Below are 9,830 nucleotides of genomic sequence, written 5' to 3' on the forward strand. Positions count from 1 at the left end.
TAAAGGAATTATTTAATATTTTAAATGTGCTCATTAAAGGCATACAGCTCTAGTGATTTTGTAAGGATTTACCAGATTTATTTTACTTATATCATTTAATACTAATTAATATAAAAATATAAACTAGTACATAATATAAAATTAATATATTATGGTAATTATTATGGTACATTATGGTAATTATTTGTGGGTAAAGGAGAAGCATCAAAAGTTAAGAAATAAATATAAGATATCAACCATTTGAATAAAGTATGGGTTCTACCTTCATTTTTCCTTCTTAAAATTCACTAAATCTACAACTTATTTTATGTCCAGTTTATTTACCAAAGTCAGTCGCCACATAAATTGAACTGGACTTCATCTTCAGATCCCATTGTTTCTCAGTATCAGGTTCAGCAAATACTTTCTATAAAGGATGAGACAGTAAATATTTTAAAGCAACCAGGGCCATAGGATCTAGGTAGGACACACATTCTTTGCTTTGTTTTGGTTTTAGTATCCTTTAAAAATATGAACAGCATTACCCTGATTGGCATGGCTCAGTGGGTTGAGCGTCATCCTACAGATGGAAAGGTCACTGGTTCAATTACCCATCAGGGCACTTGCCTGAGTTGTGGGGCCAGGTCCCAGGTTGGGTGAGTGTAAGAGGCAACCAATGGATGTCTCTCAGACATCGATGTTTCTCTCCCTTTATTTTTCTCTCCCTTCTCCTCTCTCTAAAATAAATAAATAAACAAAATCTTTAATGCCCTGACTGGTGTGACTCAGTTGGACATTGTCCACAAAGCAGAAGGTCGTGGGTTCAATTCCCAGTCAGGGTATACGCCTGAATTGCGGGGTCAGTCCTTGGTCAGGACACATACAAGAGGCTTCTCTCCTGCATTAACATTTCTCTGCCTTTCTTTCTCCCTTCCTTCCTCTTTCTCTAAAAATAAAGAAATAAAATATTTTTTAAAACTTTTAAAACATGAACAGGATGTTTAGGTTAAAGGCAGTACACAAACAGGCTCAGGCTATATTTGGCCCTTGGGCTATGGTTTGTTGTCCCAGCTGTAATGTTTTTCTATGTCACTTGTTGAAAAAACACATTTTTTTCTCTTAAAAAGAAAGAACCTGGATTTTTGCTTAGTAATAAGAGAAAGCATAGGATTCATAATCAGACCTGCATGCAAATCCTGATCTATCCTAAGCTAGCAGTATAATTTTGAATAAATTATTCAGTCTCTCTGGGTTTTCTTTACCTTATCTGTAAATTGAACTGGAGATTTTCATGGAGGGAGAAGAAGACAGAGGAGTCAACAGAGTAGAATCTGGGATGACGGGAAAGAGAAGAGATTTAATTTTTTTTTAAATGTGGATGCAGAGAAGAAATATTCATTTGATTATGTGGACCCTGAGAAAGAAGATACCTACTGAGAAGGGCTCCTGGTGGCTACCTGGGCTCAAATTTAAAAATGGCAACCGTACTTTGGGGAGAAGCCTGCAGTGAACTCCCTGCATGCATGGTGCTCCTGCCATCTGAGCCAGCCCTTATAAAGGAGTTTCTGTAACTGTATTTCAACCAAAAGGACTGAAATCAATTGAAGCTATATCTCCATTAGCATCTTCAGTGACCAATCAGAGTGTCTCTATTCTAACCAAGCAGGCAGGTCAGTGCCCTTTGGAGCAATAAACCTTGGAGGATTTGGAGTCCTCATTTGCATGATGAGGGACTAATCATGGACCAAGGGTGGGGTCTTCTCTATAAGTCAGCTCTTCTCCCACTCAGGGAGCACACTTGCCCTTTCCACTGTAGACTGGGTGTCCCCAGCAGCTGAAACCCCAGAGATAAAACACCAAAGACACCTTGGTAGACCACAGTGGAGAAGAGCAGATAAAGAGAAGGGCAAAGCACAGCAGACACGTGCTAGGCAGAGCTGTCTAGTCAGAGAGGGCCTCACCTCAGGGTCACCTCATAGCCTTGCTGTTCCACAGCTGTGCTGTTCTATAATTGAGCTGTAACACTCTTGAGCTCTCTGCAGGCACTGATCTCACAGACATCACTGTATCAGAGTTGAGATGTTTACAAAGTAAAGTTTTCTTCTTCACTGCACCCCAAATTGGGAATTCCTAACAGTGTTAAACTGACACTGACAATCATCAGTTGGCAATGTGAACCCTGAAGAAGAATTTGTCTGCTGAGATGGATTCCTCTGGTCAAACAAGGGCCCAAATTTATGAATAATAAGAGCCTAGTGGCCACTTGCTGATGGGCTCCTGGTGTACTCTGGATATTGGGAAGAACCTCAGACTAAACTGGACTTCCCTCTCTATGCCCCCTTGTTTACACAACCACTCTAGAGAAGACCTGGCTTTGCCTTTCTACCAAGGTACTGGGAACTGCCCTGTCTAATCAGAAATGCACAAATTGTATCTTCATTTGCATCTATACTGACAAATCAGAACTGCACAATTTGGCAACCTCATTCCATAAAATTGGGAACTTGGGCAGGAACTTTGTAAAAAATGGCCTCCCCTTGTCTCAGTGGAACCCATTTATTTAAGTTGCTCCCTGAATCTGTGTCTCCCAGGCTGCAGCTCCTTTTGCTCAAGCCAATGCTTTTTATCCTTTATCACACTCTAAAGTTACTTTTGGTTTACAAAAGTGAGATGAAGGCCCCATGTGAACACAACGTAGGGATCTGTGGAGTGAGGGTCCCCGAAGAACATTTTTCAGGCCTCTAAGGCAGCTTGCCTTTTGACTGTGAAATGCTTATATCCATTCATCTAACATCAAACCAATCTAGACACTCATACAGAGATGACCAAGGTAATAGAAATTACAGCACAGGAGAAAGTTAGATATTCACACACAGTAAGCAGAGATACAAAGAGGAACATCTATGGGGCACAGATGCTCGGGAAGAGATGGTCTGCATTTGACTCCAGCTGAGCAAGGAAAGAAGCACATCCCCAGCCCACAGGACTCCACTTTAAGAAAGTCTATGTTCCATTGGAGAACTCCAAGCAATTAGATGCTGTCCAAGGCAGAAGATGTAGGTCAGAATAGCTGAGAGGAGGCTGGAGAGTGGGGTCAAGGAGGACAATGTAAGATGCACAGAGGAGCGTACACTGTATGCTACGGGTAACAGAAAATCATTTAAGTTTTTGCCAGGAAGGTCTCAGGGCCTAATTTGCATTTAAGATAAATCACTCTGACAACTATAAGACTGGATGTGAGAAGAAGACTGGAGCAGGAAGATGAATTAGAAACTGATGACTTATCCCTGGTGGGAGTTGATAAAGAGTTGACCAAGGGCAGTTGCAAAAGGTCAGAAAAAAAAGACTAATCTCAGAAATATTTATAAGATAAATTTTAAAGGCCTTATAGGAAAGCGGGGGAGGGGAAAGGAAGAGCAAATAAATGAGAAGACTGGTTGGTTCTTCTACTACTCAGGCAAGTAAGAAAAAAAAGCAGGAGTAACAGAGGCAGGCCTAGAGACAGTAAGAGGTCTTGAATTCCAGTTTGGATACGTGAAATCAGACTTGGTATGGAACACACAGGTAATGTGTCTTGCAGACAAATACAGGTCGAAAACAAAAAGAAGTCAGGCCCAGAGATGCAGATCTGGACCTCAGCCGCAGGCATGCAGAACAAAGGAGAAACTGAGTGCAATATGCAAAGCAGGAGAAGCAGAGGCCAAGTAGAGAGCATGGAAGAACCAATCTGAAGACACGAACAAGAATAGCAAAGCCAGAGAAGGAAACATAAAGGAACCAGGGGGAGCTAAGGGGTAAGACATCAGCTATCAAATGCTGTTTAGTGAAAATAGAGAAGAGTGAGAAAACAAGTTCAGCAGCATCCTCTGAATAGAGGCTGGATTACAAAGCCTGAAGGATGAACTTGAATGATGTAGAGTGAATGTAAGCACTCTACTCCTAGCTTCTTTCATATCTGCAGAAATAAAGATAATGCAGATAATATAAAACCAGATCATTTAAAATAATTCCTTTAACACAGCTGTACATGAGGTATTGTAATTCTGCCGGAGATAGAAAATAAATTAGTTGATATAATTCCACCAATTAAAGTTTATAATCTATCTGAATATAATACCATTTTGTCTGTGTATACTTTTAGTTAGAGTTAGATAATGTGAATCTAACTCTCCTTAGAACCAATAACCTGGTTAATTGTCAATTCTCCCTAGTTACTGTAATTGAGCATGAGAATAACCAAGTAAGAAAATCTTTGCAGATTCCTAGATAAGGTAGGAAAGAGAGGTGGAGGAGATGAAACATAAATTCTCGAATGGTCATCACACTGTGGTTTTCAAGTGTAGTATTTAGGAAATCACTGAGAGCTAGTTGATAGAGACTCCTATGTCCCACTTCAGACTCTGATTCTGTAGATCTGGGGTAGGCTGAGGAAACCACTCATATGGGCACCTCTGGGGAATCTAGAGTTGGAAGCCCAGGGAGCACATTACCCTAGTCCTTACAGGTATGCAATCTTCTTTTCTAAGTCTGTGAACTTGAATGATTGCACATTCTCAGAAAATACCACAACAGAACTGTTAATAAATTTCCATCATTTCATCATCTAAAAATGACTGGCACATTCACTTAAAAAAGATCTGTGCTTAAAAAAGTCAATTGAACATAAATGCCTGGTTTAAATTAACTCATTAGTTCAATATATTCTAAAAGCATTGACTAAATCCTTACTGAGGGCCACATACTGAGCAGGTGACTGGGATATGAAAGTGCAAACAGACCAGGTAATAAACATACAATGTGATAACCACCCATCTTTATGGGAGCATCAGAAAAGTATCTAATTTTGCCTGGGGGTGTCAATACAAGGGACAAGAAACATTTCAGTTATCTGACTTGGGAAATGGGAAATTACTGACCATGCCCACCTGCTTCCTTCCAGGGGCAGTTGTGAATGCTAAGGGAGATTAAGGCAAAGCTTATGTAGAAAAGCCACTTATGAAATGGTCAGGTGTAGTTACTATGAGTTTCTCAGTTTGTAAAGGTAAAGACACTTTACTTCTTGTAACTACTTCCTCACCCCAACGTACTCCTGGCAAAAATTATCTTTTTTACGCCTGAATTTTTTTAAACCCACATGGGTAAACTGTATACATTTTTAACTTTCCTGTTCTCTTGATATGCTCACTTTTGCTTTCTGGAACTCTTGTTAGTAAAAAAAGAACAGAACAAAGGCATGTCCAGGAGAAGGGCTGGGGGAAGAAGAACCAACCCCAAGGGGTAGGGATGAAAGACGAGAGAGGATCATTGATGTAAAACATACCATCTACAACAGGATTCACCTGTATGCCTTTCTCTCAGGGAAATAACCAAACTCCCTACCTTGCCAAATACCTGACACTCCTGTTCACAGCAAAAAGCTATGAATTTCAAGGAAAAAAAAAGGCCTAAGTCCTCTAGGCCTTATTTTCTTCATTTGTAGTACTGGGAACTGGAGCAGATCACTCTATAAGTTCTTTTTCACCCAATGTTTTCTCATTCTATGAACATGTGCTGTCATTGGCCCAGATTTGCCCTGGCAACAAGGTCCCAAAAGGGCAAATATATTGAGCTGAACATTTGAAGTGCTCAGCTAACCCACCACAGTCTCAAGTTTAAAGAAGTATCATTTTGAAATATCCCAGTTCCAGTGCAATGTCTTTTCTCACTTATGCAAATATTTGAATACATTTAAGGATCTGCAAATTACAGAGATAAAGATACACACACATACTACGTGTATTATATGTATTATGCTTTTACTCAATAGATTTTATTTTCTGATTTATTAAGGAGTAGAAAATGTTTTTATTTTTATTTCATTTCCTCAGAGAATATCTGTGCTCCACAGTGGGCTCATATTTAGTGTACATTCTCCTTTATCTTCAGGAATACTGACTTACCCACAGATCACATTAATGAACAGCCTGCCAACAGTAGCTACTGGAACTTGTGTCCTCAAAGCAGAGGGGGAAAAATCTTTAAAGTATTAATTGCACAAGCAAAATAAAATGCTTCAGCTACTTTAGTGTAAATGGAACAAATCATTTCACTTCCCCCATTCCTACAGAATACTGACAGATTCATGCCCTCTGGATGAAATTTTATTGATTAACCTTATTTTTCCTTTAGTGAATAAACCTCACATTCTGGATAATTTTATAAGAACTAATACATCCCTGGGTTATATTAATACTGTGTTCTAAGCAATGCCACATATTCTGGTTTCCAAAAAGTCCACTACATATAAACTTCGTATGTTCACATAGTTGATCACATGTGATAAGCAACCACAGATGTTAATGTTAGGTATATGCCGTATATGCTTGTATAATTTTAATAAACTAAACAACTTCACACAGACAGACACTTTTTAGAGAACTCAACCCACAATGGTAAATTAGCTTCAAAGTCTGTAACGAACAAGAGCAAAGTTTATTTCAGCAGCTCTCCCATAGCTGAGGGTCCAGGCAGGTGGTTGCCCCTCCTCCATCGTTTGGCTCTGATTTCAGGAGTTCATGCATAACTTTAGGGTCTCTTATTCTTCCTCTTGATTCTAAGTGAAAATCACTAAGAGATGTACGGTAGATCGTAGGGGCTTCATAAATATCCCCTAGCCCATGACAAACATGTGTAAACATTTCAACCTTCACCTAAGCTGAGAGTCTTCCAGTCATTTTATGAGCTCCTCAGAGAAAGCCACGACTCGAAGAGGATGAGAGCTTTCCAGAGCTTCTGCACTTGGGAGGATAGAGACACCTACCCAGCCTGCCTTCTGCTCACTGACTCCTCTGGCCGATTCAGAGTAGCTAAGTTTTAGTTGACCCTGTTCAGCAAAACACAGTCCTTCCTTCTCCAATGGCTAAATAATTCTTCCAAGTGGCAAACGATTAACACAAAATTTAAATGTATTTGGCTCATTCTCCCAAAAAAGAGATCTGAGCCACGAGTCAGTGACAGAAGCTTTTCAATAAATGCTAGAAACGCTAAGAGAACTTGATAAAAATCGTCTCCATTACCTTTCAGGGGCGTAAAGGGTACCAATTAAACCCATCATTTCCACCGACCTAGTTGGTTTTACCCAGCAAGGGAATAGGGGGTGGGGGCCAGGAGAAGTAAGAGCCTCGAATGAAGAGCCATGGGTGGATACCAAGCCGCTGACTTGGTCCAACACGTAGTCGCCTGCTTCCAGGACAATGGAGCTGACATTGTCCGGCGAGGGTCGCGGTCAGGGGTCAGTAGATCTATAGAAAAGCAACAGCCAGGGAACCCTCCTCCGCCCCTACATCTTTGTTCTCTGAAGTAGTCGGTCTTTTTCATGCCCAGAGAAAAAGGAAAAGAGGACGATCCCCCACATCGCCCCCACAGTGGTCTATAGGTGACCACCGCGCTTCGCCCATCTCCCTTAGCAACGAGAGGCTTCCAGGTCCCTCTAAACTGCCAGTTTCGCCTCCTCAACTGGGCTAGGTCCAGAGTTCAGACGGTTTCTGCTCTCAGCTCGCGTTCACACACCTCCCGAGTCCCTTTCCTGGAAAGGGACTGCCTGCTTCCTCTCCACGCCCCACTCCACGCTGAGACTAGGGCTGGGTACCCAGAGACGCAGGTGCGAGCACCCCGCATCCTCCCGGAGTAGTCGGTGCCCACCGGGCGGGAGAGCACTGCGCCCCGCGGTTCTCAGCTCTGGAGGCGAGGCTGCTCCGCCAACTGCCCCCGCTCTGGGGACCGCTCACGGCTCCCCCCTTGGCCCCTACCTGCTGGAGAAGGGTTGGAGAGAGCCGGGCGCTGTGGGCCGTGCGGGATCCGTTCCCGGTACGTCCGGCGAAGGGCTGCGGCTCAGCCCGTGCGCCGCGCGCTGTGCTCCAGACCCTTTGCGCCCTGAATGCTCAGAGCGGCCGCGGTGAGCGCAGCCCGGCCCGCAGGGGGGCTGTTGATGACTGCCGTTCGCCACCCGGTGGGCTGTGCTCGTTCGTCGGTAGGAGTGCGTCGTGTGCGGACACACTCGCCCCTCCCCGCGCGCCCCGCTGGCCACGGGGCTGAACTGCTCCAGCTCCCAGGGGCGCCTGTGGTCGCTCTGTGTCTCCCTCTCCTTCCTCGGCCAGGATACGGAGCTCGCCTCCGCCACTCCCGCCAGGGTGGCCCCTCCAGGTCCCCTGCCTCCCTCCTTCCCAGGCTTTCAGGCGTTGTCTGAAACCGCGCCTCTCTCTCCAATTCTAGCTTCTTCGATCCTCCCTCTGGGTTCTCCCGCCTCTCTCTTTGCTGCGATTCAAAGAATAGGGCTCACTCTTCAAACTTTTTTGTCCCGACTTCTGCAGGAAGCGAGAGAGTGGGAGGAGAAGAGAGTGTACCAGACATGAATCCTCTGCCCAGTGGCCGGGGAACTGTGACCTGGAGTGGGCATCCCCCTTGGACACCCATCCCCCGTGGACAACTGGACCAGAACAAAGGCCACGGAGGGGACTATGGCAGATGAGTGACCCTTTTTAAAGATACAGAGACCATAATACTCCTTCCCCCTCTGGTGTTTGAAAGCCTCTGAGATTCTCCTGAAATCTCCAAAATATGAACTTCGGCATAGGACAAGACGAATAAGGATAAAGAAAAACTTCTGCACTCTAGGGAACTGCTCTCTGCTACAATTTCCATAACAAAATTTGCATAGGCTTCCACCCTCACCCCACCACACACACACACACAAATTTTGTTCTTGGTTGACTCTGTAAACATGTTTTACCGTCTACATTTTGCTATGAGGGCCATATGCTCTATTAATTCTGGGGTTAATGTGATACACACACATAATGGTATATAATAGTAGAGGGCATTCTATATAACACATACCCAATGGCTGCTTATTCACATTAGTTTATAACCATACTAATTATTGGATATATTTGGATATATCATATGATAGTTATATGAAAAATAGAGAATCTGGAGTTCTCTGCATGGACTGTAAGTTTCAAACTTAAGTGACATTATACTACTACATGTTAAGGAATGGATTAAATAATGATTCTGAGATACTGCTTAAATTTTCATTTATATTTTGGGGGCATTTTGAAGATTTTAAGATGGGATTGGGGACTGCTGGTCAAGGCGGCACCATAGGTAGATGTGGCTCCCCTCTTCACAAAACCACATCAAAACTACAGGTAAAATGTAGAACAACCATTACTGTCAGAAATCAAGTTGAATGGAAGTCTGACACTGTGGAATTAAAGAACTTCATCAGGCTGGTAGCAGGGTGCACAGAGACAGAATGGGCTGATCCCACACCCACATGTGGTATATAAAAGTTCAGGAGGGATACCTAGGGAGTGAGGAATCCAAACCCCACACCAGGGTCCCCAGCCCAGTGTTCCAGGGCCAGGAAGATAAGCTCCCACAACTTCTGGATGCAAAAACCAGCCAGGATTGAATTAGTGTAAGACACTGCAGGAGCCCCAAGCAATTCCTCTTAAAGAACCCACAAATGGACTAACCTACTCAGACTCACTCCCTCTGAGTGAGTCGCAGCTTGAAAGGTACCAGTGACATATAGGGAAAAACTGAAGTGTCTGGCATCAAGGGGAGCAAAAGCCATTGTCCTTTTTCTCAACCCTCCCCCACAGAGCCACAGAGCCAGCAAGCAGGTACCATATCTGAGACTCCATCAGCAAGGCTAATACTGCTTGACCCACCTGGGAGATCCCCAGAGACTAGGCCCCACCCAACTTAGGGACCTACCCAAGCTGCTTTTCCATATAAATGGCTGGTGTTAGCTCAGGTTTCACAACTTCCTAAATCCTATCAAGCATGGAACAGTTAGCCCCAGT

The 9,830-nt window shown here is 43.5% G+C and overlaps 1 protein-coding gene across 1 annotated transcript in view; it reads right to left on the reverse strand.

Annotated features, from left to right (window-relative positions):
• MYO16 (myosin XVI) overlaps positions 1-8,178 on the reverse strand; it is a 660,093-nt gene extending 651,915 nt beyond the window's left edge. The window contains exon 1 of the mRNA XM_053670348.1: positions 7,767-8,178. The gene's annotated coding sequence lies outside the window, so the exon portion shown is untranslated. The remainder of the gene's footprint in view (positions 1-7,766) is intronic.
• Between the last annotated feature and the right edge of the window lie 1,652 nt (positions 8,179-9,830).

Source organism: Artibeus jamaicensis, unplaced genomic scaffold (genome assembly GCF_021234435.1).
Source record: "Artibeus jamaicensis isolate MK-2021 breed Jamaican fruit bat unplaced genomic scaffold, CSHL_Jam_final contig_559, whole genome shotgun sequence".
NCBI classification, from domain to species: Eukaryota; Metazoa; Chordata; class Mammalia; order Chiroptera; family Phyllostomidae; genus Artibeus; species Artibeus jamaicensis.